The sequence below is a fragment of the Myxocyprinus asiaticus genome, chromosome 18 (assembly GCF_019703515.2).
Source record: "Myxocyprinus asiaticus isolate MX2 ecotype Aquarium Trade chromosome 18, UBuf_Myxa_2, whole genome shotgun sequence".
NCBI classification, from domain to species: domain Eukaryota; kingdom Metazoa; phylum Chordata; class Actinopteri; order Cypriniformes; family Catostomidae; genus Myxocyprinus; species Myxocyprinus asiaticus.
The window spans coordinates 10,736,326-10,759,873 of record NC_059361.1 but is presented as its reverse complement, the minus strand read 5'-3'; the positions used below and the strand labels follow the sequence as shown (position 1 = coordinate 10,759,873).

The following is a 23,548-nucleotide window of genomic DNA, read 5'->3' as shown; positions in this document are numbered from 1 at the left end:
AGTTGGACTAACTTTGATATTACTTATTCCTATTTGTTCGGCCTCCTTATTTGCTTTCCATCCAAAGCTATTCAGGTTCATATACTCATATTCCCAACAGTTCTCAAGAACTCTTTTGACTGGATGTGATTCTAACTGTCCTTTTATAGAAATCCAATATGCCATTTCCAGCTTGATTGGCATCTCACCCATTTCCACTTGTATTGCTGATATTGGGGATGTTTTAAATGCACCACAGCAAATTCTCAATGCTTGGGATTGTATAACATTTACCTTATAATTTACCTTATGATACTGTGGATGTTCCGTGGAAAGGAGGAGGCGGGAGGCATGTTGCTCTACTCACAGGTTAGGTTTTTTTAATGACCACGCTGCTCTCAACTTTACAATAATAACTTCCGTGTTAGAATAACAATCTCTGCAACTTAACTATAATGAACTCTTAGCTTCACAAACATAACTCTGGGGACCCAGGCTCTCTCTCTCTCTCGTCTGCTGGCGGTGTGGCTCTTTTATGCCGCTCTCCCCGTGCTCACTGTAATTAGAGACAGGTGTTAGAAATAATCTAGCTCAGGTGCAAGCGCCCTTACCGCTCTCTCTCTCCGGAGAGATGCTTGATCACGCCACCGCTGTCACACATCCCCACCGCCTGACTCGGGCCGGGGGAGGCATCCGGCCTGCCTACTACTCCCCCCCCCCCCCCCCGTTTCTGGAAAGGAAATCGGCGGCAGCCATCTGCGCCCCCGGTCTGTGGACCACATTTAAATGGCTGAAGAGCCAGATACCAACGGGTGATCCGCGCGTTGGTATCCTTCATGCGGTGGAGCCATTGGAGTGGGGCGTGATCCGAGCAGAGGGTGAAGGCCCACCCCAACAAGTAGTATCAGAGAGTGAGGATCGCCCACTTGATGGCAAGACATTCTTTTTCTACGGTGCTGTACTTAATTTCCCTCAGTGAGAGTTTGCGGCTTATGTACAGCACCAGGCGCTCCTCCCCCTCCACCACCTGTGAGAGCACGGCCCCCAGCCCTCTGTCTGATGCATTTGTCTGTAAAACAAAAGGGAGAGAGAAATCGGGTGAATGTAAAAGCGGCCCCCCGCAAAGTGCGGCTTTAACTTGCGTGAACGCCTGCTGACACTGCTCCGTCCACTGGACCGGGTCTGGAGCTCCCTTTTTAGTGAGATCAGTCAGCGGGCTAGTGACGTCCAAATAGTTAGGTACGAATCTTCTATAATAGCCGGCCAGCCCCAGGAACTGTCTCGCCCCCTTTTTGGTCTTGGGCCTCAGGCAGGTCGCAATCGCCGCTGTCTTATCAATTTGGGGACGCACCTGCCCTTGGCCAAAGTGGAACCCCAGATACCGTACCTCCACCCGCCCAATCGCACACTTCTTTGGGTTTGCTGTGAGTCTAGCTCGGCGCAGCGATCTCAGAACTGCCCTCAGATGTTGCATGTGCCGCTGCCAATCATTGCTGTAAATGATGATGTCATCTAAATAGGCAGCGGCGTAAGCTGAATGCGGTCTGAGAATTCGGTCCATGAGACGCTGAAACGTAGCCGGAGCCCTGAACAAACCGAACAGATGTGTCACAAACTGGTGTAATCCAAACGGTGTGGAGAAGGCGGTTTTTTCACGGGAAATTAGTGTCAAGGGGATCTGCCAATAATCCTGCGTCAAATCCAATGTCGAATAAAATCGAGCAGTGCCCAACCGATCGAGCAACTCATCAACACGAGGCATTAGATATGCATCAAATTTAGACACCGCGTTGACTTTCCTATAATCCACACAGAACCGTACAGACCCATCGCTCTTAGGCACTAGAACCACTGGGCTGGACCAATCACTGTGGGATTCTTCAATTACCCCCATTTTGAGCATTGCGTCCAATTCTTCCCGAACGATTTTCTTTTTGTGTTCGGGTAATCGGTAGGGGCAGCTACGTACCACGACCCCCGGCTTGGTCTCGATGTGGTGGTGAATGAGGTTTGTACGACCCAGTAGAGGAGAGAACACATCCGCAAATTCCTGTTGCAACCTGGCAACCTCTGCGTGTTGGCTCGGTGAGAGGTGGTCTCCGCAAGTGACCGGGGTGAACTGTTTATGTTTTGAATTCATCTCTGGTCCGAGCTCCAACTTCTCTGGAATTACCGTAGCCAAAGTCACAGGGACCACCTCCCTCCACAATTTCAGGAGGTTGAGGTGGTATATTTGATGTGTGCCCCCTCTATCAGTTTGTTTAACCTCATAATCAAGATCCTCTACTCGTCGTGTGACCTCAAAGGGCCCTTGCCACTTGGCGAGTAATTTAGAGCTCGATGTGGGAAGTAATACAAGCACTTTATCTCCCAGTGCAAATTCCCTTAGCTGAGTTCCCCTGTCATACATTCGGCGCTGTCGTTCTTGAGCTTAGAGCAAATTCTCCTGTGTTAGTTGTCCCAAAGTGTGGAGTTTAGCTCTAAGATCAAGAACATATTGAATTTCATTCTTACTATTTGAAGGTCCCTCCTCCCAGGCCTCTCGCAATAGATCTAGCACACCGCATGGGCGTCGCCCATACAGCAACTCAAATGGGGAGAAGCCAGTGGAGGCTTGCGGGACCTCTCGTACTGCGAATAACAGGGGATCCAGCCATTTATCCCAATTTCTAGCATCGTCGTGCACAAACTTACAAATCATGTTTTTAAGGGTTTTATTAAATCGTTCCACCAGGCCATCTGTTTGAGGATGGTACACGCTGGTGCAAATCGATTTAATGCTCAATAATTCGTACAGCTCGCGTAGTGTCCGTGACATAAATCGTCCGTGACGATTGTGCCTTGATCGGTGAGGATTTCTTTCGGAATCCCCACCTGGGAGATTATTTTGAAGAGTGCCTCCACAACACTGCATGCTGAGATGTTGCGAAGAAGCACTGCTTCCGGATATCGTGTTGCATAATCCACTAGGACCAAAACAAAGCAATGTCCGCGTGTCGACCGTTCTAATGGCCCAACAAGGTCCATTCCAATTCTTTCAAAGGGGACCTCGATCAACGGAAGAGAGCGCAATGGCGCTTTTGGGGTGGCCAGTGGGTTAACCGGCTGACATTCGCGGCATGCCGCACACCACCTGCGGACATCGCCGCCAATGCCCGGCCAATAGAAGCGGGCTATTAGACGGTTCAGTGTTTTCCTTTCTCCTAAGTGACCCGCCATGGGATTATAATGAGCGGTCTGGAATACCATTTCCCGATGGCTTTGTGGTATCAAAAGTTGGGTTGTATCTTCTTTAGTCTGAGCATCCTGTGTCACTCTATACAACCGCTCATTTATAATTGCAAAATAGGGGTATGAAAGGGTGATGTCCGGCTGGAGTAGTTAACCATCGATGACTCTCACTTGGTCGAAGGCATGTTTGAGGGTTTCGTCTCGTGACTGCTCCAAAGGGAAATCTCCCTCGGAATTCCCTGAGAAGGGGAGGGGCGGCAGCCTCTCCCCCTCTCTCGTCATTATGACGTGGAGCTGTTGAGGACGGCCCCGGCTCCGCCTCCCCTGCCAGAGCATTGCACATTGCACATCTCCCTAATTTATTGCAGGACCCATCCGCACAAATTCCCTTCAATAAATCTCTAAATTCAGGCCAATCCGTCCCCAAAATCAGTGGATGGGTGAGGCGGGAACTAACCGTGGCCTCCACTCTATGCTTTTCCCCCCGGAATTTAATAGTCAGAGTCACCAAAGGATACTTGTGAATATCCCCGTGCACACACTTCACCCTCACCGTTTTAGCTGTGCCCAAAGCCTCGGGTTGAACCAAGCGTTGGTGGATAGTGGTTTGATTACACCAACGCTTGGTGAGTACCCCCCTTGACACTTACCTGTAGCCGGTACGCTCCGGCCCAGTCGGGGGCAGCCTGCGGGAGGTCGGAGACCCGTACTACCATCCCCAGCTCAATCAGAGGACACTGATCCCGGCAACGGTGTGTGGGTGTCCGGGGTTATGGCTGGGGACGCCTCCTGGCTGAGGAGGCTCTGGATCGCCTGCTGGTCCTCTGCTTGAGCGCGTAGGAGCTCCACAAACCGGCTATCTTGATCTTGCCGGAGCTCAAGCAGGGTTTGCTGGTGGTTCCGATGTAGGCCAGCGAGGGCTTGGAGGATCTCAGCCAACTGGGAGGACTCTACGGGGCGACTTCCATCCATCTTCAACCAAAAATATTTCCAGTGTTTCAGCACCAGTGTGGATGTTCCGTGGAAAGGAGGAGGCGGGAGGCAGGTTGCTCTACTCACAGGTTAGAATAACAATCTCTGCAACTTAACTATAATAAACTGTTAGCTTCACAAACATAACTCTGGGGACCCAGACTCTCTCTCTCTCTCTCGTCTGCTGGCGGTGTAGCTCTTTTATGCCGCTCTCCACGTGCTCACTGTAATTAGAGACAGGTGTTAGACATAATCTAGCTCAGGTGCAAGTGCCCTTACCGCTTTCTCTCTCTCTCCGGAGAGACGCTTGACCATGCCCCCGCTGTCACAGATACCAATGATTTGCATGCTGAGCCATACACCATACTTCCATAATCTATTCCATAATCTGGTTTTCTTCATTTTTGAGAAACACACCACTTTGGTCTTTTCCACTGACAGCTTAAAACTCCAATTATTTGCCCAGTCCTCTACTTCTTTAATTGCTGTCTCCATCCTTTTCACCACATGTTACATTTCGTCCTCTTTTCCATAAGGCACTGTCATCAGAATATAATGATTTTCCTATTCCTAGATCAACTTTTATAACTAGGGCTGAAACAATTAGTCGACGTTATCGCCAATGTTGACAAAAATTGTTGTTGTCGAATAGTCGTTTGATCTCATTTAACGTAACAAGAGATCAGATATTAAACTAATGATGGTGCACGAGAGCAGCACTGCAGCTCGCACCTGACTGAGGAGAGGAAGAAAACACAGCTTACAGTCCAGATGCACTCCAAACTTTCCAAACAGCTTCAGGTGATGTAGATCGCAAAGTATGAGGAAATTATATAAAATAACTAAATACAGAAGTATAGGCCATTGTGAAATACAGCAGAGCTGTCTTTAAAGGAAACACCTCGTTATATCTTTAATGCATCATTTATTCAAGTTCAAATAATAAGGAAGCAGGTCATGTAAATAAGTATAAACTCTGAAACTGGCATATCTCTGTGCAGTCAGCGCCACTTCTATGAGTCGCATGAAGTGACCCGATCTAAGGGGGAGAGATTGAAACTACACCCGGCTGGTGTACACTCTGGCGCAGGCATGCTCATCCCTCGCACACGCTGGCTCCAGTTAGATTATAACGTGATGGCTCGCCACAAAGTGAATCATAATACATATGTGTTGCGGTGTGCATCTTATTGTGAAGAAAATCTGCAATATGCAGCTCTATTAAGAAGAGAGAATTTGTTTTTTGAGAGTTAAAGATGGATCGATGTGAACAAAAAGGTGAGAGGGTGGTCTTCGCTCATTGTCTACACTGCAACTAAATACTTTTTTGATTTGTTGTTGTTTTGGCTTGTTTTCCAATATAAATATCTAAAACTCCTTTAAAATAAGGTACATTTACAATTGACAATTTGTTGTCTGAGAATGTTGAATATAATATTAAAAAACATTTCTCTCCCCTTTTCTCCCCAATTTGGAATGCCCAATTCCCAATGCGCTCTAAGTCCTCGTGGTGGCGTAGTGACTCGCCTCAATCCGGGTGGCGGAGGACGAATCTCAGTTGCCTCCACGTCTGTGACCATCAATCCGCGCATCTTATCACGTGGCTTGTTGAGCACGTTGCTGCGGAGATGTAGCGCGTGTGGAGACCCACGCTATTCTCCGTGGCATCCACGCACAACTCGCCACACACCCCACCGAGAGCGAGAACCACACATTATAGCGACCACGAGGAGGTTACCCCATGTGACTCTACCCTCCCTAGCAAGTGGGCCAATTTGGTTGCTTAGGAGACCTGGCTGGAGTCACTCAGCACACCCTGAATTTGAACCTGCGACTCCAGGGTTGATAGTCAGCGTCAATACTCACTGAGCTACCCAGGCCCCCAAATATAATATTAAATATTTTAATATTTTAAAATATCTAAAAATCCTTAAAACAAGATACATTTACCTGAAGCAACATATAATATATTTAGACTTGCTTTCAGAGAATAGATCTTGAATATAAGTATATTTTGACTTTACTGCACTGGCAGATGAATAAACAAGTGAAAAATACACATATATACAAAATTCACTTACATTCAAGATACATTCTCTGAAAGCAAGTCTAAATATATTATATGTTGTTTCTCAGGTAAATGTATCTTTTTTTTTTTTTTTTAAGGATTTTTAGATATTTTTGAATGGAAAACAAGACAAAACACTTGATTACAATATGATTTTTTGCAGTGATTTTTTTTTTTTACTGAATTAAACTTTATAAAAAGTCATTTTTTTTCCCCCTTTAATTCAATGAATGTCATTTAGAGGTATTTTTAAAAGATGATTTTGTCCACTTTATTATTAGTAAGCACATTTATTACAACCTTTTAAGTCAAGGTACAAGCTGAATAGTCGGTTTAGAGCTAATGATTAATCGTTGCAATAATCGACTGAATAGTCGAATAATCGTTCTAATTATCGTTAGATTAGTTGATTATCAAAATAACCGTTAGTTGCAGCCCTAGTTATAACAGAAAAATACAGGAACATCCACTGACAATGTTTTGCTTTCAAACAGCACATAATTAGACATTAAAGTGAGACATAATGTGCTTTTTAAAGTGATCCTCTGAATCTACTGGTAAAAAGGCTATAAACTAACCTATGAGAGATGCAAACTGTGTTTAATGAGCAATGTGAGCTACTATTTCACAAAAGTAAAATGTATATTTTCATGATGGCGCAGGTTTCTATTGCTCTTTTCTCTCTAGTATAAAGGTCAGTTGAATATCATCCTGTGTTGATGACAACATTCAGATCACAGTCAGAGTATGGGCCCCTTAGTTCATTTCATGAAGTGCCTCTTAATCAGATATGTCAGCAGGGTTTAAAAGGTCGTGGTCTATGGTTAGGCCCTGAGAAGAGGAAAGTGTTCAGTGGGCTTCAGTTCAGAGCAGGAGCACTCACCGGTGGTAGAGTTGGGGTGTTGTCTCTAAAGTCATCTGTTTGAAGGTCTGCAGAAAGACAATACAGTAAATTGATAGATAAAGAGATTGAAACTAGATAAATTTTGTATAGAACATTGTAGAAATACCTAATAGTGAAGTGATCTGCTGGTGGTTTTCAATGACAGACATCTCTTCCTCTTTTGTGTTTGCATTACATTGGTACTTGTTTGAGGCTAGTCTGTTAGCCTCACATGATTGAAGAAACCTCAGTGTGAAATTTCAACATGTTTGTGCCACAACCTGAGTCATCTCTTCCTTTTCATCATCTCTGTTACTCAAAACCAATGAACTGCCATTATTAACAAATAAGCACAAAATGTGGGTGAGCATAGATATAATAACAGAGAATTCACTGAGAGCAATACATTTATAGAACATGTACAAGAGGCAAATTTAGAAAAATAGTGTGGCCTTTGGAGACATGAAACATTAGGGGCAGATTTATGGGTATGTAAGCAAAAATTCATTTTCTATGTATTATTGTCATATTTAACCTCAACTGTAGTTTCTAGCTTCTTTCCCATCTGTGTTGTTGCATTACTATGTGCTAGATGTAAGACTTCTAAGAGATACTGGACTAACTGTACCAGACATAGCCATCTCCAAACTTGATTGATCGTCTCAGCTTGGGTAAACACTTAGAAGTGAGGTGGCATAGGCCAGAATATCAGTAAGCCACAAGGTCAACCTGACATAGTGACATAATATGCGTTTATGCGGAAAAAAGTAACCAGTCAGAGTCTTAAATGGATGGTGAGTCAGGGGGTGCACCAGTCTTCCTCAAAGCAAAGTGCTTACAAGATACCAGATAGATACTGTACAATTATTTTTCTAGAGGAAGAATTATTCACTGGATTAAGTAAAATTTTCCAAGTTTGTTCAAGGTGCATAGCAGCAAGTAAACTAGATATCCACAAGCAATATAAAACTGTATAATCCGCTTTGTTGTCTGAGTTATATCTGGGAAACAGTCTGCATATATTACTTTCGAATAGACAGAAGTTGTGGTTACCTTAAAGTCTACACACATTTCCAGTAATTTCTTTGGTGTTTTCCTTTTCCTTTTTTTATATATTTTTTTTTACATCAGACTATTTTTGATATTAACTATTGCAGATAAACCTGACCCTAAACAGTAGGGATGTCATAAAATACTGATATATTGATTATTGATCGGCATGCTATTTTATCGATATATTTTTGAGTCATCGACATATATTAAAATTAGCCTACATTTAAATAAGATGCCTAATTTGCGTGCTTTCCAATTCACTCAGTTGGCCTTTTGTTTAACAGTCTGGCATAACAACATTGTGAAGAGGGTGATATAACATTTACTAAAGCCAGTCAGGGGTGGGAAAGGCACAGGTATTTCACACACACACGACGAATTAATGCGGCGCAGCAGATGGCAGTCCAGTTACGAAGGTTTTTGTACTTCAAGAATGAACACAGTGATGTTGATGAGTTTGCAGGTTAGTGTATGAAACTGGTGTAACTGTGTAAACTGAACGATTAGAATGGCGACGTTTATTACGAGCAGCCCTATTTATTTCTGAAAAAAACTTCCTATATATATAGATAATCATCTTCAGAAAATTGGACAGAGCTGTACAAACAACAGCAAAATAAGTGATAAAAAGAGAAGATTTCAATATACAATCCCCATAAAACAAACACCGTACCCAGCAGGACACTATATCAGCAGCAATGTGATACTAAACATGCCAAGTCATTTTTATTTGTATAGCACTTTTCACAATACATATAGTTTAAAAGCAGCTTTACAGACCCTTTAGACAGACCCAATGAAGCTTTACATGTCCTTTTGGTGTGAAATTGGCAGTGATGGGCAGTAGTGAAGCTATTAGCTTGACTAAATTTCTGAGTAGCGAGGTGGTAGCTTCTCAAGTTTTTAAATCAAGTAGCTTTTCATTAGAGAAGCTATATTTTTGATTAGGTAGCACATAGCTTTGACAAAAGCTACACCATACATCACATCGGTGTTTACTATTGCTAGTTTTGAATCAGAACTAAAGATGTCCGACTCACAAATGAATCACTCATCTGAGTCAGTTCTTTACAATTAATTATAACGTTATAACAAAGTGGTCTGAATCGGTTCACGTTTAAATCTGAATGACTCAGAAAGCTCACGCTTGTGCTGCTGAATCACTTGGTGCGCGCTCTCACTTGCCAACACAAAATATTTTAAAATATGGAAAATAAATATAATGCTGGTTGCAGTGAATCTACAATCAATGGAATCCAAACCTGCAAATGCCAGTGCCTCGTTTGCCAGTGATGAAGAAGGTATTAAGTTCAACATGTGTACAGCTTGAATGGCACTGAAGGTAAAGATTTTACCACTAAAAGAGTATCAAAAGACTTAGTAGCCTACACGAAAACACATCAAAAAAGTACCATGGCATTACCAAGTTTTTTGGACATGTACCATTACCTGGGAGCACCATGTTAATACAGTGGTATATGAATAATGTAGTCATGTAGTGAAGTACCATAGTAGTTAATAATGAAGCACCATGTACATTCAATTTTATATGAATGTGGTAATCATATATCAAATTACCATGGTAGTACAATGGTATTCTTTGAAGTACTTTGAAGCACCATGTTAATACAGAATAGTACATAAATATGGTAATTGTATCTCAAAGTACCATGGTATTACCATCAGATATCCAATTTCAATTGCCCAGATGTGCTCACACACACATAATGAATTTGACCTCTGATCAGAAGCTTCCAGTACATACGGAAATACCATATAAGATGAATAGTATATGTACAGAATTTTTATACAGGAATGTGTAAAGGAAATTATGCTCAAATGGGTATGGGTTTTTGGAAATTTGTAGAACACATAGAAATGAAATGAAAATAAAGTTTCTAAGGAGCATAGCAGTAAAGTGTAGAACAGCAAAGTGGAGCAAATGTATATGCAGATTTAACTGTCGATACCCTTGTAGTCGACCACTGTCAGGTTCTTTCTCCTGAATAATTTCACTTTCCTACTTATGATTTAACTAAATCCTTCACATCCATTTCTGGTTGAAGCTGCTGCCTCGACGGCCTATTTTTTTATTGTGATAATCATACCTTTTCGCATAAAACTGTGATTTTTGTTTTTTTGTTAATCTCCCAATTTTGCAACATTTCCTAAGACTATGACTTTATTCTTAAAACATAACTACTTTAATCTTGTAATGCTATGAATTTAATCTCGTAATTTTGACTTTTATCTCAAAATATTACTACTTTTATCTTGTAATTTTATGACTTTATTCTCAAAACTTCATGGCTTTATTTTTGTATAAGGCCTATTATGACATTATTCTCAAAAGATTATAAATGTATATATGAATTTTATTTTTCTAATTTTCATAATGTATTATAATGTGTAATGTAATGTGTGTGTTATGGGAATGGTTATCTTATCAATTTCCCCTACAATATCAGTTGAGACACTTGCATGAATTGAAATAAAATGGATGGCTGAATGGAGGAAATAAATGCACAAAGGCAGAAACTTGGATAAGATAAACACACAAACATAGAAGCAACAGGAAGGATGGGTGGGTGGATTAGTTTAGCTGAAAGGGCAGTCTGTCCCCTTTTTTTCTGTTCAAGAAATTCATCCATGGCCTGGGCGTCTAGTTCCCCCATCCCTCTGTTTCATTAGGAAATTGGGAGAAAACAATTAAAAGCTTGGTAAAGCAATGCAACAGTTACAGCAACTACTCATGCATGGGTTTGTGTGTGTGATCTACAGTATTGCAATACTAAGCTGCCCATCACATAAAACACAAGGACAGCTGTTGCACATTTAATGTTGTCAGTTAAATTTTCCAATGAAATGAGAATGACACTCTTATCCAAATAAAATTTTAGAAATACAAGGCAGTGTTCTTGAACAATGTGAAGAAACAAGGCTTTCCGTTTGGTGCACATAGGATTTGCTAATAGCAGCTGCTCCCCAATGACCTGTGAGTAATCGTTGTGAAAAAAAAAAAAAAAAGCATTATGCAACAGGAAACGTTTCAAGCAGTGGTATACTTCATAGTTGTCACTTGACTTGTTGCATGTTAGTGGTGTTCAGTTATCATCTCAGAAATAAATATGTTTATTTTGCATTTTTATTTCAATTTTGTGTAAGAATGTCTTAACTTTAGTCTTCAAATAAAGAGAGATGTTAAAAAAATGGTAACACATTAAAATAAGGTTCCATTAATCAACAGTTAATGCATTAAGTATCATGAACTAACAATTAACAATATATTTTTACAGCATGTATTAATCTTCATTAATGCATAAAGATACAATTGTTCATTGTAAGTTCATGTTAGTTCATAGTGCATTAACTAATGTTAACATATATGCTTTTTAATTTAAAAAATGTATTACTATATTTTAAAATTAACATTAAACAAGATTAATAAATGTTGTAAAATATAGTTCATTGTCAGTTCATTAACTAATGTTAACACATGGAACCTCATTGAAAAGTGTAACCAAAACAATTATGATAAAATGATGATAGTTAATTTGTCACACTAGAAATGTTTTGAGTTGAGCACATTGCATTGCGGGATATAGTATGCTGTACAGTGCTCTTTTTGTATACTGGTCATTTTTGCAAATGTGGTAGATCAGCAAGGTATTCCATGCAAACAGAAAATTTGCATCCTCTGTTAAGTATACAAACTATATTCTGAAGAAATATCCAGTGGCGGAGCTAGGGGGTGGCCAGGGGTGGCCGTGGCCACCATGGACCGAAGCCTGGCTATGTCCCTCCTGTTCCAAATCTGTTTATTTTCTCCCAGAGGGGCTGGGCAAGGATTAAAGGTTCCTGTAGATCTGTTAACAAAATTAACAAATGCCTCTTTTTTTACATCCTGTCCCTATGAAGAGAGTTTGTCTGAAACAGGAAAGTGATGAAATGAACATTCAGATTTCTCTGAAAGCTGCAGCCTGCAGATGGTTTATGCTTTATTTTTCTATCAAAATGAAAGAGTAACAGGAATTAACACCCACTGAGGTGTGGGCTGATGTATATCTTAATATTAGCTTTACCTCACACTTTTGCCTTTCTAACTGGGCCATGAAGAGACCATATGACATTTGTATAATGTACAGTCAGTCTGAATGGGGTTTATTTAGCTAGAATGACCAGCTGGCTGTACATTAACCTGTTATTACATGGCTTATCACCAAATAAATAAATACATTAAAATTTTGATTTGAATTTGAATGATATATGTCAGAGGAAAGAGAATGCAGTTGCAAAATGTTTGAAGTACAGTATCTTAATAATTAATAAAGAGATATACTGTTATTTAAGGAAGTTCAGACTGCAATTAAAAGCCTACACTATTCTCACTTCTTTAAATCAGTTCTTTAAAAGAACTAAGCACTGAATTAATTTTAGTAATACAACCAAGACAAGGTCTCTATGACGACAGCTACCTGGCAGTATTTGTGTAATCCAGCCAACCCCTCCTGCTGTCAGTGGTAAATCATTTACAAGCAAACGAATCAGATTTATCTCAGGCACGAGGCAGCAGTTACTCGTGCTATAGACAGCTTGGCGCATAGATTGAGGATATAGACAGGTGCCAGTGGGAATCATCTAAGCTGCAATGAAAAGGGTGTGTTTATCTGGAAGCTTGTATGTGATGTTTGCATCTCTTTGCCAGCAGGTGGTTTGTAACACACCTTAGGCTATTGCCTGTGCACACTTGCACAAAGGCATAAAGGCATTTGCACAATTTTTGGCGTACTTACACGACGTCATCCTGAGAAACAACTTGCTATATGTGGCCTCCAGGAGGCGCCATGCACACACACTTCTGTGATTAAGAAAGTGATTGATTAATTTCATGTCTAATTTTTAAATCCTAGAGGGTCTTGCGCAAGCTATCCTAATCAAAGGGCTCAGATGATGGCTGATGTATCAAAAAATTGCATTTTATTTATAGTACACTTTAAAAAAATTACATATCTATATAAAATGCATGAAGGACTATGAGCAAATACACAACACTCAACCTCAAGTGTTACAGCTTTTTCATTTCACACCATATATTTAAATTCTCACACAGTAAGATATTGATCACATCACATAGTTACCCAAAAAGAACTAGACACACTGCAAACAAAACCAACCCCCAACACACTTGTACACTTGGTTGTCTTGATATGAAGTATTGCACTTTGCCCAATATATATATATATATATATATATATATATATATATATATATATATATATATATATATATATATATGCGATACTCTCAGATATAATTAATAATACAAAACAAACAAACAAATACAATGATCAAGTGCCCCTTCCCCTTTTCTAGTAGTATACCCGCTCGGCGCTAAGCTGGACACCTTAACAAAAACACAAATGGTGGTAAGGCACACATCATTAAATCTTTCTAAATCAAATAAACACCAACAACAAATAATAATAAGATAAACAGTAGCTGTACCTATAGTCAACATGGGTTTTCAGGACAGGTGGTTGAGACCCCATACTTTTTTGGCAGACTTCACATGGTTGATGTATTTCCCATGAGCCAACCTGTATGTTTCATGAGGAAGTCGAACATGGCCTGACTACCTTTATTCAGTCAGCAGAGGTAGTGAGCCACCCTGTCCCTGGGTTGGCTGACGTATTTGCCTAAGTTAGCACCTTCAGAGCATGAGGAAGCTAAGGCCCTGTTGAAGAAATACAGTTTAGTTTTCAGTCAAAGTGATGGAGACTTAGGCTGTACCAACTTGATAGAACGTAAGATCACCTTGGTAGATGAGATCCCCTTGGTAGATGAGATACCTGTTCGCCAATGTTATCTGTGACTTCCTCCATCCCAGTATGATCATGTGAAGGCCCACATTCAAGAATTGTTAGAACAGGAAGTAGTATGGGTGAGTTGTATTCCTTAAACCTCACCCATCGTGGTGGTCCAGAAGAAGGATGGGTCTATCCGCCTGTGCGTTGACTATCGTCAACTAAATGTAAAAATTAGGAAAGATGCGTTTCCCGTGCCACATATTGAGGAATCCTTAGATGATCTTACCGGTGCTTGTCTTTTCTCTACATTATACTTTGCCAGTGGCTATAACCAGGTGCCTGTAGCTGAGAAGGACCAAACCAAGACCGCTTTCTGTACACCTTTTGTCCTATTCAAGTTCCAGAGGATACTCTTTGGCCTTTTTAATGCACCAGGGACATTCCAGTGGCTGATGGAGAGAATCTTTGGGGACCAGCAGTTCCACTCTCTCCTCTTGTATCTGGATGATGTGGTTGTCTTTTTGTCATCTTTTTGGGATCATCTTGTGTGGTTAGAGCTGGTCTTACACGGGTTGCAGCAACATGGCCTGAAGTTTAAACTCCATAAATGTAATTTCTTTCAGCCAGAGGTGAAGTAGCTTGGGCATGACATTTCCGCATCTGGGGTTGCGATTGACCCTGAGAAGATCAGTGCTGTTAAGGAGTGGAAGATACCATCTACGGTCACAGAACTGTGTTCTTTTTTTGGGCTTTGCCTCATATTATCGGAGGTTTGTGGAGGATTTTGTTAAGTATGCAGCCCCTCTAAACAAGTTAGAGCAAATTTGCAGCCCTCTAAAAAAATTACACTCCAGACTCAGTGGCTTTTTGGGTGATTATTGGGATTGGAGTTGTGAACAGGCTTTTAATGGCCTTAGGGAGAAGTTAGTTGGTGTCCCAGTCTTGGGGTATGTGGATTTTACCAGACCATTCGTCATTGAAGTGGATGCTAGTAATCTGGGTGAGTGGGGTCCAGAGTGATTTTTCCAGCCTTTTCCTCACTCTGGAAGTGTACAGTTCTTGAAGGGAGGGCAGGGGTAACCAATAATCTGCTCAACAGTGCTGTTTAGAATGGTGAGAATTGGTGGGTCAGTGTTGGTGTGTTCCTCCTAAAGTCCACTATCATCTCCACTGTTTTTAGTATGCTTAGCTCCAGGTTGTTTTGACTGCACCAATGAGCCAGCCGTTCAACCTCCCTTCTGTTTACAGACTCATCGTCATCTTGGATGAGGCCGATGACAGTAGTGTCGTCTGCAAACTTCAGGAGCTTGACAGAGGGATCCTTGGCAGTGCAGTCATTTGTATACAGGGAGAAGAGTAGTGGGGAGAGCACACATCCATGGGGGGCACCAGTGCTGATCGTACATGTGCTGGAAGTGAATTTCCTCTGATTCACTAGCTGCTGTCTGTCCATCAGATTAATTTTAGTAAAAAAACTGTGACAGATTCACATGTGCAGCCTTTGTATGTCACATATCTCGTCATGTCTCTATGATGACAGCTGCCTGACAGTAGTGGTGTAATCCAGCCTACCCCTCCTATCGTAAGTGGTAAGTCATTAGCAAGCTAACAGAACAGATTTCTCTCAGGCATGAGGCAGCAGCTACTCATGCTATTGACAGGTTAGTGCATAGAATGAGGATATAGACAGGTACAAATGGGAATCTTCTAAGCTGCAATGAAGAGGGTGTTCAGCAGACAAACTACTCAGCCAAGAAACTATAGCTGCTTGCACTTAAATGGGCCATAACGGAAAAGTTCAGAGATTATCTCAAAACATATCCACTCGGAACAAGGATGCAATTTTGAGAGGGAGTTGCTTAAGTGTATTTGCCAGTTGTATGGAATTGAGAAGTTGCATAAAAGCTCTTACCATCCAGAAGGTAATGGGCAATGTGAACACTTCAACCAGACCCTACATGACTTGTTATGCACCCTACTTTCGGAAAAGGAGATGGCCCCAACATTTGCCTCTGTTACTTTTTGCCTACAATACGTCAGTACACCAGTCTACAGGATTCTCCCCATATGAGTGGTGGTGGCATAGTGGACTAAAGCACATAACTGGTAATCAGAAGGCTGCCGGTTTGATCCCCACAGCCAACACCATTGTGTCTTTGAGCAAGGCACTTAGCTCCAGGGGGATTGTCCCTGTAATAAGTACACTGTAAGTTGCTTTGGATAAAAGCGTCTGCCAAATGCATAAATGTAAATATGAACTAATGTTTGGAAGAAAGCCACTTGTTCTTGTTGACTCACTTTTGGGAACAACAGAGGATACAGTATCAGGTGGGACAGTAAATGATTGGGTTCAGAAACATCATAGACATTTAACATCAGTCTACCTCCAAGCACGAACCCAACTGGAGGCAGCAGCAGCTTACCAAGAACAACAGCATTCTGTTCCCTTACCCATTCTGCCTACAGGTTAATTGGTGTATCATTGAAGCCATCCACTTGGCCATCATAAAATCCAGGATCAGTGGGAGTCAGTTGTTTATGAAGTGCTTAGATGAAGTTGGTGTGCTCTATAAGATAAGCCCAGGGGTCAGTCTGGCCCAGAGAAGAATATCCATTGACAAGAGCTGTGTCCACTACCTATCTACCCATGTCCCCTGTGCCTCCCTATGGCTTATTTGGAGTCAAGTTCGGAAATGTCTTTGGAGAGGATGGCAGCTGACCCTGACCTCGGTATACATTCACCCTCATCAAGTGAACAACTATCTGACTAGCTTGTTCAATCAAGTTATGACTGTGCTGGACGTACAGGTGTGGTATTGCCTTGAGAGAGGATCAAGTACAAGTTCTAGGATTAGGAGAAGGCCCTGTGATACGAAGGACTGCTATTCTAACTACAGGCCAACATTCTAACCTTTTTCATCTTCCCCGTACGACAGCGGGGAAATTGGAGGGTGGGGAGGGGGCTGCAGCTTAAATAAAATTATATTTTTATTTAAAGTACACTTTTAAAAAATTAAAAAGGCATGAAGGATTATGAGCAAATACACAACACTCAACCTCAAGTGTTACAGCTTTTTCAGTTCACACCATATATTTAAATTATCACACAGTAAGATAGTGATCACATCACAACACACAGTTACCTAAAAAGAACTTGACACCCTGCAACCAAAACCAACCCCCCCAACACACTTGTACATTTATTTGTCTTGATATGAAGTTAAATATCCTAACAAAACAAAACAAAACAAAACATAAATTTAGTGATACTCTCAGATTTAATTAATAAAACAAAACAAAAAAAATACAATGATCAAGCACCCCTTCCACTTTTCTAGTAGTACACCCGCTCGGCGCTAGGCTGGATGCCTTAACAAAAACACAAATGCTGGTAAGGCACATGTCATTGAATCTTTCTAAAACAAATAAACACCAACAACAAATAATAATAGGAACAGTGGCTGTACGCTCTCTCCCTAAAAACTGGTGGAAAAATTGTAAGGTCAGGCTTAGTTATAAAATAAACTTCACAGGGGTATTCATTCCTGAACTGCGAATGATGCATTTTGATGTAATTAGGGATCGTTGACCTCTCCGTCCCATGCCACTTTACAGCTACACAAAGGCAGCAGATGGTCAAACAAAAATAGACACAGACCCAAAATCAGTATACACAGTCATTATTAAAACCTGACAATACACATAATACTAAACTCCCTACCTGCAACTGTTTGGCTGCAAGCTTCAATCGATTGCAACCATGATGGCCAAATTCAAGCTTCAGAAGGCTTACATTAATGCTGGTTTCAAACACAGACCACTCTATGAGCCATAATTCAGAAGAACAAACAGATACGACATCTGAAACAGACAAGTACAATGTAGAAAAGTGCCACTTACTAAAAATTCCAAAAGCTTTTCAAAAAGCAACATATCAAAACCTACCATGTTTTCATTCCCCCATGCTGCGCTGGTATGCTGAATTGGCTTGTCACTCTATCAATTATGTCAGGCTTCATAAACAGTGAAACTAAAGTCGTGTTCAAAGGCATCTAATAAGTTCTAATGCCCTGCAAGTGGTTTTAATGTTGTGGCTGATCGGTACAACGATCACCCACAACATTAAAACCACCTGCTTAATATTGTGTAGGTCCCCCTCGTGCTGGCAAAACAGTGCCAGCCCGCATCTCAGAATAGCATTCTAAGATGCTATTCTTCTCACCACAATTGTACAGAGCGGTTATCTGAGTAACCATAGACTTTGTCAGTTCGAACCAGTTTGGCCATTCTCCGTTGACCTCTCTCATCAACAAGGCATTTCCATCCACAGAACTGCCCCTCACTGGATGTGTTTTGTTTTTGGCACCATTCTGAGTAAATTCTAGAAACTGTTGTGTGTGAAAATCCCAGGAGATCAGCAGTTACAGAAATACTCAAACCAGCCCATCTGGCACCAACAGTCATCCATGCGATCATCTAATCAGCCAATCATGTGGCAGCAGTGCAGTGCATAAAATAATACAGATACGGGTCAGGTTAATGTTCACATCAACCATCAGAATGGGAAAAAATGTGATCTCAGTGATTTGGACTGTGGCATGCTTGTTGGTGCCAGATGGTCTGGTTTGAGTATTTCTGTAACTGCTATTTATATACACTGGTGGCCAAAAGTTTGGAATAATGTACAGATTTTGCTCTTATGGAAAGAAATGGGTACTTTTATTCAACAAAGTGGCATTCAGCTCATCACAATGTATAGTCAGGACATTAATAACATGAAAAATTACTATTACAGTTTGAAAAAAAAAAAAAACTGTAAAGAGTTCTCATCAAAAAATCCTCTATGTGCAGCAATGAGAGCTTTGCAGACCCTTGGCATTCTAGCTGCCAGTTTATCCAGATATTCAGGTGACATTTCACCACACACTTCCTGTAGCACTTGCCATAGATGTGGCTGTTTTGTCAGGCACTTCTCACGCACCTTACAGTCTAGCTGATCCCACAGAAGCTCAGTGGGTTTAAGATCCATAACACTCTTTTCCAATTATCTGTTGTCCAATGTCTCTTTTTTGACCACTCTAGCCTTTTCTTTTTGTTTTTCTGTTTCAAAAGTGGCTTTTTCTTTGCAATTCTTCCCATAAGGCCTGCACCCCTGAGTCTTCTCTTTACTCTTGTACATGAATATGGTGTTGAGCGGGTTGAATTCAATGAAGCTGTCAGCTGAGGACATGTGAGGCATCTATTTCTCAAACTAGAGCCTCTGATGTACTTATCCTCTTATTTAGTTGTACATCTGGCCTTCTACATCTCTTTCTGTCCTTGTTAGAGCCAGTTGTCCTATGTCTTTGAAGACTGTAGTGTACACCTTTGTATGAAATCTTCAAGCATTGTATAGCCTTCATTCCTCAAAACAATGATTGACTGATGAGTTTCTAGAGAAAGCTGTTTCCTTTTTGCCATTTCTGACCTAATATTGACCTTAAGACATGCCAGTCTATTGCATACTGTGGCAGCTCAAAAACAAACACAATGTTATGCTTCATTTAACAAACCAAATAGCTTTCAACTGTGTTTGATATAATGGCAAGTGATTTTCTAGTACTAGATTAGCAATTTAGCATTTTTACTCAAGAATAAGGTATTGGAGTGATGGCTGCTGGAAATGGGGCCTGTCTAGATTTGATCAAAAATGACTTTTTTCAAATAGTGATGGTGCTGTTTTTTACATCAGTAATTTCCTGACTATACATTGTGATCAGTTGAATGCCACTTTGGTGAATTAAAGTACCAATTTCCTTCTGAAACAGCAAAATCTGTACATTATTGGCTACCAGTGTATGTGTGTATATATATATATATATATATATATATATATATATATATATATATATATATATATATATATACAGGTGCATCTCAATAAATTAGAATGTCATGGAAAAGTTCATTTATTTCAGTAATTCAACTCAAATTGTGAAACTCGTGTATTAAATAAATTCAATGCACATAGACTGAAGTAGTTTAAGTCTTTGGTTCTTTTAACTGTGATGATTTTGGCTCACATTTAACAAAAACCCACCAATTCACTATCTCAAAAAATTAGAATATGGTGACATGCCAATCAGCTAATCAACTCAAAACACCTGCAAAGTTTTCCTGAGCCTTCAAAATGGTCTCTCAGTTTGGTTCACTAGGCTACACAATCTGCTGATCTGACAGTTGTCCAGAAGACAATCATTGACACCCTTCACAACGAGGGTAAGCCACAAACATTCATTGCCAAAGAAGCTGGCTGTTCACAGAGTGCTGTATCCAAGCATGTTAACAGAAAGTTGAGTGGAAGGGAAAAGTGTGGAAGAAAAAGATGCACACCAACCGAGAGAACCGCAGCCTTATGAGGATTGTCAAGCAAAATCGATTCAAGAATTTGGGTGAACTTCACAAGGAATGGACTGAGGCTGGGGTCAAGGCATCAAGAGCCACCACACACAGACGTGTCAAGGAATTTGGCTACAGTTGTCATATTCCTCTTGTTAAGCCACTCCTGAACCACAGACAATGTCAGAGGCATCTTACCTGGGCTAAGGAGAAGAAGAACTGGACTGTTGCCCAGTGGTCCAAAGTCCTCTTTTCAGATGAGAGCAAGTTTTGTATTTCATTTGGAAACCAAGGTCCTAGAGTCTGGAGGAAGGGTGGAGAAGCTCATAGCCCAAGTTGCTTGAAGTCCAGTGTTAAGTTTCCACAGTCTGTGATGATTTGGGGTGCAATGTCATCTGCTGGTGTTGGTCCATTGTGTTTTTTGAAAACCAAAGTCACTGCACCCGTTTACCAAGCATTTTGGAGCACTTCATGCTTCCTTCTGCTGACCAGCTTTTTAAAGATGCTGATTTCATTTTCCAGCAGGATTTGGCACCTGCCCACACTGCCAAAAGCACCAAAAGTTGGTTAAATGACCATGGTGTTGGTGTGCTTGACTGGCCAGCAAACTCACCAGACCTGAACCCCATAGAGAATCTATGGGGTATTGTCAAGAGGAAAATGAGAAACAAGAGACCAAAAAATGCAGATGAGCTGAAGGCCACTGTCAAAGAAACCTGGGCTTCCAAACCACCTCAGCAGTGCCACAAACTGATCACCTCCATGCCATGCCGAATTGAGGCAGTAATTAAAGCAAAAGGAGCCCCTACCAAGTATTGAGTACATATACAGTAAATGAACATACTTTCCAGAAGGCCAAGAATTCACTAAAAATGTTTTTTTTTATTGGTCTTATGATGTATTCTAATTTTTTGAGATAGTGAATTGGTGGGTTTTTGTTAAATGTGAGCCAAAATCATCACAATTAAAAGAACCAAAGACTTAAACTACTTCAGTCTGTGTGCATTGAATTTATTTAATACACGAGTTTCACAATTTTAGTTGAATTACTGAAATAAATTAACTTTTCCACGACATTCTAATTTATTGAGATGCACCTGTATAATATATTAGGGGTCGCAACCTTTTTGACATGGAGTGCCATTTTATATTTTCCTGGTCAATGGCTGTGCCGACAATCCCCATGTTTACTCATGCGATTAACAGAAAGTGAAGCGCTACCTGCTCGTGATGTGCAAATGGTTTGCACACGCTTCACGAGTCTGTTGGGTATACTGCAGTCTCGTCACATTTTAACTTTTTGTTTAGCCTCACATTCAGCTCATTAAAACATACTGCGTGATCATGAGGAATGATTATATCAAGATGTAGATAGTCTAGGCTTATTCCTCTCTCGCTGTTGCTGGCATGCCAGTGGCTGTCTTCTTCCGAAAGTCGCATTTCTCGGCAGCATACGTCATCGAGGCTGTCTCATTTCAGAAAAGCGAGTAGGACACTTCGAATGCAGCCTTCGAATGCAACCTTCTTTCACGAGAATGCGGAGGATGCATGAGGTGTATCCTTTGTGGGCACTCACAACCCACAATTCTTTGCTTCAACGGAAATGTCTAAAAAAAAATAACACCAATTTGCCCATAAATATGATGTTAAAATACAAGGAATGTTAATTCTGAAGTTGAAGTACCTCAGTAGATGGGTGCAGAGTATATAATATGTATTATTATATTAATATATAATTAAAATAAAGTATTAGACTAAAAGTACACCTGTAAAATCTTTTTTCTTTTCTCTTTACATCTTTATTACTCTCCTAAAATGTACCTCATACATTCCCTTCTAAAGGGACTTTGTTACCATCTCACTCGAAGCGCTCGCGTTTGTTAAAGAGTGGCGTGCTGTCATAGCAACCATGTTACGTTCCGTTTCCATTTGTCCTATGAAGGCCGTCACGTTTAAACAAGATTTGTTTAAAGGAGGATGCTCGGTATACTGCAGCCTTCAAAGGATGTGTCCTACCTAGCACGCAGCCTTCGAAACTAGACACCTAGTGATTACCCCTCCACGTGCCAATGCTGGCATGCGTGCCATAGGTTGCCGACCCCTGTACTATATAAACAGTATAATCACTAAAATCACTATCAATGCATGATCATGATTAATTTTTCTGTAGCTCAGTTGTGTATGGTGCCAATAATGCCAAGGTTATTGCTTTGATACTCAGGGTATATATACTGTATTGATACTATGTATACTCGAAGCTCCTGTCACCAAGACAAATTCTGTGTATGTATAAGCATACTTGGCAATAAAGCTCATTCTGATTCTGATGTATGCGAGGAAGACTGACCCCTTCTCAAATCACTTCACACGCATTCAACAAAATTAGTGACAATACACACAAGAACCAATGTGTGTGATTTCTTCCTTGTCAGGGGCCGGTTGCACAGCTATACATAAGTTACAACTTAGCCTAGTTGTGGCGTAAATGGGCACTAAGTCACAGTTTACGTACTACTAAATATTTGAGCGTTGCACCATTAAACTTAGGTAGGACGTAACCCTACGTATCAACTAAATATTTATGGAAGCCTCTGACCAGGAGTAAAGGTTGGAATAAAAAAGCAAACTGATATTTAATTACATCAATGAGCTCATGTTTTGCGTGACAGGCATCAATCATTTCGACATACATGATGTTTACATTTATGAGAGAGAGAAAAAACTTACTTTTAAGCTGCTCTTCAGCATGAAACCGTTCTAACAGTGCAGTTTTCAGGGTGCATCGCCCGGTGTAAAGTTTCAACACATTCAAAATATATATGATATTAAAATGAATAAATGTCTATTTTTCCAGCCTGTTGTATTAGTATTTATTTATGTCCCCTTATTTATTTGAGATACAGTTCCTATATTGTTATTTACACAGGGCAAATATACTATTTATTAAATCTACTTTTATTACGTATCGTATTTTAATGGGGATATAATTTATTACAGTTGACAGTTACGTGAGCAAACCAAGTTTGAACATCAATCATAACAAGATCAAATTGAAGTTCACAGATTTTTAACACTTCTGTGTACAAATGTGAAGGCTTTTTTTTTTTTTTAAAGAATAACAAATTTACAAACACAAAAGGCATTAACAAACAATGTTAACCATTTACAGTTCTCAAA

General features: G+C 40.5%; 1 protein-coding gene across 2 annotated transcripts in view; it reads left to right on the top strand.

Annotated features, from left to right (window-relative positions):
- Window positions 1-7,485: 7,485 nt before the first annotated feature.
- The window catches only part of LOC127456177 (delta and Notch-like epidermal growth factor-related receptor), a 97,098-nt gene continuing 81,035 nt past the window's right edge, over window positions 7,486-23,548 (top strand). For both annotated transcript variants that reach the window (XM_051724535.1, XM_051724534.1), the window contains exon 1: window positions 7,486-7,621. The gene's annotated coding sequence lies outside the window, so the exon portion shown is untranslated. The remainder of the gene's footprint in view (window positions 7,622-23,548) is intronic.